The sequence below is a fragment of the Wasmannia auropunctata genome, unplaced genomic scaffold, assembly GCF_000956235.1.
Source record: "Wasmannia auropunctata unplaced genomic scaffold, wasmannia.A_1.0 LD336061.1, whole genome shotgun sequence".
NCBI lineage: Eukaryota > Metazoa > Arthropoda > Insecta > Hymenoptera > Formicidae > Wasmannia > Wasmannia auropunctata.
Genome location: NW_012026829.1, coordinates 259,495 through 265,494, shown reverse-complemented (window position 1 = coordinate 265,494; position 6,000 = coordinate 259,495). Strand labels below are relative to the sequence as shown.

Sequence of the window (6,000 nt, the reverse complement as noted above, 5' to 3'; positions counted from 1 at the left end):
TGGGGGGTTTATTTCGCGTTTTATCGAAAAACCTCGTCAATTTCTCTTAGCGGGCCGCGCTTATATATATTCGGTGGTGCGCCAGTTCGCATAATTGGAATTCAATTCGTCCGTCGCGAAATTTTATACCCTGAGCTCTGGTTTGTGCCAATCTAACTAGCTATTTTCATTTGCGACTAAGTGGCGCTTTACGCATTTTATTACGCTATCGATTTGGCGCTCGTAGGTATATAGGAGAGGCGCTTAAAGGGAGCGTCGCGCTAACGATTCGGTGCACGATCGCGCCGATATAACAGGCATTATTCAGCACCGCGGAGCACCGTTGAAAGTTTAATCGTTCACATTAATCGACGACGCTCGTACATCGGGCTACATTACGCCAATTACCGGCGATGCATTGCTACTTATATAGGCGTCGCGAACTTTCGACTGCCGTTACGCTTGCGTCCCCGCGGAATACGCCGGTGTCTCTTAATGCGATTATACGCGTCGTCGTCGGGGAAACTCACGATGTCGTCGCGTAACGCAGCAAGATTCTCGATATCATCCGCGCGACGCTCCGCTCTCCGCAACAGTTAATACAATCGGGGGGAAAACGAGCAAATGAGCCTGCTGCGTTCGGAAATGCCTCAGAGACGCGAAAACGGGAGTTGATTGTTACCACGTGAAATATCATTTCTCGTCGAAATATTATTCATCTTCGCATGAATCATCCTTTGCTTCGATGAAATCGATATCCCCTGATATTCCTCGAGAATATCCGACGTACATATTGAGAATTTTATTATTAGAGAATCTCGTGATTCGAAATGCCAGAGAATTCGAGGGTAGAAATCTAAAAGCCTGGGATGTATAAAGTGCACATCAAAGAGAGAATCTCTGAATTATTGCGGTATCGTAGAACTATACATGTTTTACGTCGACGGACGAATATTTTTTTTCCGTCGATAAATGATAATACACGGTCGATTCTTCCGCGATCAAATGACGCGGAAAGTGACAAATGCGCATTTCGAAGATTCATTTAGCTGAATATTTCTGAGAAGGCCAAGCTTGACAACCGGTTGATGCGAGTTATCATTTGGTCCGGCATGCTATATGCGGAGAATTTTCGTATCAACTGCAGGCCGCGGCATGTTATCACGCTGTCACGTTTAATCTCGAAATGACGAGAGAGCGGAGCAACACGGCTCGCTGCTGCTTCCACTGAAATTTTACTCGCGGCGAGACCGTGGCGAATTGACGGCTAATTGTTAATTGAAATAAACCTGCTTAACAAATCAGTAATATCCGTTTAAGTTAATGAAATGAATTAGCCACGGTAGACGCGATGATTTTCGAAGTCGTTCAAATTATAAAGGATCTCGTATATATACGTGGAAACAACGTTCGCAAAGTTCAGATATTAGTTTAGAGATAATGTTAATTGAAAGAAACTTGCTTAACAAATCGGGAAGTCGTTTACGTTAATGAAATAAAGTCGTGGTGGACACGAGTGATTTCGAAATCGTTAAAATTATAAAGAATCTCATATATACGTGGAAACAACGTTCGCAAAGTTCAGATATTTGTTTAGAGATATAACATGTTAATTGAAAGACACTTGCTGAACAAATCAGTAAGAGTTGCTTACATTAATCAAATAAAGTCGTGGTAGACACGAGTGATTTCGAAATCGTTAAAATTATAAAGAATCTTGTATAGAATTGGAAACAACGTTTAGATATTAGAGATATAATATATGCATTGGTAAATTATGTATCTCCGTTGTTATTGGACGTGCGCAAACATCAAAGTTTGTTTTTTTACTTGAATAAACATGAGTGTAAAAATAAACCAGTATAACACTAAGCTAATACATTTTTTAACGAACGAGAATTAATATAAAATTAATACAGTCATTTGTATGCAAGATTTTGATTTTGAAATTCGATACGTAGCTTGTCAGAATCTGTCATTTCGAATAAATATCTCGTATTATAATTACGCGAAGCGCTTGTTGTGGACCCGCATGGTCTTTGTGCTTGGTGTCTTTCCGTTAATTGTTCGCAATTTATTTATTTGCCTCTGACTGCGAAAATGTGTACGACGGAAATGACGGGAGTGTCGTCGGACACATGCGTCATGCGTAACTTACGCTCTAAATACCGTGGAAAACTCGATTATGAAATTCTTAGCGTCGGACGGCGCGGCGCGGCGGAGGCTGCGCGCCGCGTTAAACGGGGCGCGATGCACGCGCTTACGTGTCGCGCGAAATTCTGCATGCCTATATATGGTGCATTTCTGCCGTGAGCATTGTCGACACGCGCAATAATGAAAATTGCCGCAATTATTCCCGTGCGCCGCTCGCGGTTGCAGGTACACGGTAAAGTACTTATTAACGATTATGCAAACGCGTCATATTTTGCTCCAAGGGGAAACATATCGATAAAAGTAATCGATACGTACACGTTACTGTGTCTTCCGCAATTAAGATTATGATTCAATTAAAACGTAATCCGCAGAAGAATTAAATCAGATATAATGTTTTACTATCTACTCTCTGTATCTTACACTTGATTTTATCGTGTTTGCTGCACTTTTAATTTCTCTATATTATTTTTTAACCCAGGAGAATTAAATCGGTTATCCTATTATCTACTCTATCTTGTGTCTTGTACTTAATTTTATTATGTACTTTATACTTAAGGTGGTTCTTTAGTAAAGTGCCGAAAAATTGGGGTCCCTCACCAGGGCCCACTCAGAATAACAAATATTTGTATAATTTGAATAAAATATTAAAACTGTAACGTATATATCTAATGAAATAGTATGTAACAAACAATATTGCTACTTCACGTGATATTGATAACGATAAGAAAGTGAAGTACAATGTAGCGAGGCTATGCGATATTTTGCCATTTCAATATTAAATATCTTTTCGGAATGGCTGATGACCTATTACTGTTTGTGACCATTAAAATCGTAATTTTTTAAACTATTATATCGTTTTTTTTTTAGAAAAGTCTTAAATCACGTTTGTATACAGTTAATCAAAGAAGCGTCTCTGAGCCCAATCTGTCACTATACTTAAATTGTACTTGAAATGTTATATTTTCAACATTTTTTTCCTCTTTTATTTCATCGATAACCTACTAGCATTTTGCACATGTCAAGTTCGGCACTTCAACTTCATTATATAAAAAAATTAGACATTTCTTGAGTTAAGAAATGTCTTACTAAAGAACCACCTTAATTGATTTCTACAACTTTATCTTTTATCACATAGCTGTTCCATTTGTTTTATAATATATAGAGTTAATACACAGATAAAGGACATCGCCGTGTCTTGATTTTGCTGTGAAAGAGAGTAGAGTGGGAGAGAGGGGGGAGGGGGGAGGGAGGGAGAGGGAGAGGGAGAGAGAGAGAGAGAGAGAGAGAGAGAGTGAGCGTAAGAAAAAAATTCCAAGTTTTAATGCGGCGTGCCCAAGGGGTATTCTGCCGACGCGCGACACGCGTTGGCGGGATGTTATCCTGGCCTTAATTACCGCACTGCAGTCCGTCGGCAAATGCCAAATGAAAATCCATGTCGCCGAGGAGGCGGCGCGGCGGTGAGATGCACGCGGTGGCACGAGGGCTCCGGCTCGTGCGAAGTGTGCGCGCGCGAGCAAGGCGTGTGAAACAATGCGAATTATTGCGCGCGGACGCCCCGCGGCTATTGTGTAACGGGCAATTTTAAACTATCGACCATCGCGCCGGTGGCCGGGTATAACTTCTCGGGAATACCGTTGCCACGGCCATCTACCGAAATCCTCCTCCGGTGATGCGCGATGATAGCAGCCCGCAGCTTCTGACCTTTGCGTCCTTAATTGTGTGTGCGCACCACCTTCGAATCTTCATAATAGACGAGAGGCATCCATCGATCGGCGCGCTCCCGAGAGCGCGAGATATTTGCGAGATATTCGAAGTATTACTTTTACAGGCGATCAGTTACGAGTTACGAGAAATTTTATGTCATTATATTTGAAGACGTATATACAGAGAGTAATTACAATTTTTTCTCCCCGATAATTTATACACTGCTAATTAATGAGTTTTTATATGGTTTCGCATTAAATCAAGTGGGTTCCTTTAATTTCATCTCATTATATTTACGGTTTAATGCATGCGCATGTTAATCTGGAGCTCTCTCAAAAGATCCGTTTGGTCTTTCATTTGGTAATTAAAATATTGATTAACATATTAATTTTACTGACGGAACGTGATGATTATAATAAATAAATAATATACAGCTTTAATAAATGTATTTATCAAAGCAGTGTCACAGAAGGATTTCAAAAGTTGAAAGAGGAAGAGAGAGAGAGAGAGAGAGGAAGGTGTATATAGGGAAAAAGATAAATTCGCATATATTTTTATATTTGTGCGATTACATTTAAATATTTATAATCCGATATAAATACTGCGGCATTTTTTATTTGTGAATATCGATCGGCTTGCTGCGATTTATTAAAAGGCGTTTGCCGATTGCCGTTGTGTACGCACGTCTATTTTCGCGATATAAAGCGATAGTTCAGCGGTAGTGCGCACGCAAATAACATGTGGAGGAGACTCACCATATTGCGCCGCAGTGAAAATTGCATGTCTATCTCGCCGCGTGTAAAACCCGGAATCGGACGCACGCACGCACGCATACACACACACACACACACACACACACACGCGCGCGCGCGCGTGCCTCTACTTCACTTTCTGTGTCCTAATTGCATTTACCACGATATGATACCTATATATATATATATGTGCATGCGGACGGTGCGCGCGGCGAGTGTGGCTCTAAGTGCACGCCGCCGTTGTGATGTCGCCGTGCATGTTATGCCGCCGCCAGATCGAAACCCCGCGGATGTCCTGTTCGTCGTTATCGATGTTAGGACGATGGGCGAACGGATATTTTTACGACGCCGACGCCGTCCCGATGTGTCGTGAACTCGCCCGACGATGTTACACGGGCCGGTCGAGACCATGCGGAGCTTTCGAGAGAGAAACGCGCGCTCCGCTCTTCCTCGTGCTTGCCTCGTGAAATTTAATTCGATCTCGCGTACATATTGCGGGATATTTAAAGGTACATCGTCCTCGGTAACAACGCTCACACGTGTTCTACGCCGATCGAATATTTTTATATAATTTAATGGAAAAAAAAAACGGGAGTATTATTGTTCGTAAGCAGGATATGGATTTTTGTATAAAAATGTTTCCACGAACAATATTTTTTTATTGTTTCAACGCAAATAATATTATTTGTAGCTGAAACTACAAATGTTATTGTAACATTAACGTGGGTAAATATAAATATACGTATTGCAGCGTGGTACAGAAATTGTATATTGTAAAATAACAGATGTAATGTGTAAAAATTTATAATCAGTTGATGTAACGCCGATTGCTTTTATATAGACCTTACATATCTTTTAATCATTATTATATCAAAAATAATGGAGATTGATACGAAGTAAACAATTATGTTTAAGACAAATTCAGTTAATATTATTATATAATTAAAGCGTGACATTTAACATAAATGCAATTAATATAATACTCTGAATAGTAAATATCGAAATGTTCTGCCTCTTTTTAAAGGTCAGATCCTTTGACTCAGGTTTTTTATATCTCGGGAAGGGGGGATACAGTTGGACGTATAATTCTAATCTCGACTTGGTGTTCGCCCGAGCGAACACGGGTCTCTGCGAAATTCTGCCGGCACCGGTCAATCTTATAGCTGTTGCTTTATTTCGAGTCCAAAAGGTCTCGTACGAGCACAAATGTGCCCGTTGAGCGGGGCAATTAATCCTTATTTAGATCGACACCCTTATCGAATCCGTGCCACGGATATCTTACTTTAAAGGCGCTTTAAAGCCGAAAGAGCGACACCGTGCCCGCGCGCGCGAAATGTGTGTCAAGAGTTTTGCGATACACACGCTGCGACTGCACCGGCGCGGCGCGACGCGGGCGTTAAAATTTAGATCT

General features: G+C 41.0%; 1 protein-coding gene across 9 annotated transcripts in view; it reads left to right on the top strand.

Annotated features, from left to right (window-relative positions):
• LOC105450381 (endophilin-A) overlaps window positions 1-6,000 on the top strand; it is a 33,569-nt gene that overhangs the window by 14,398 nt on the left and 13,171 nt on the right. The window lies entirely within an intron of this gene.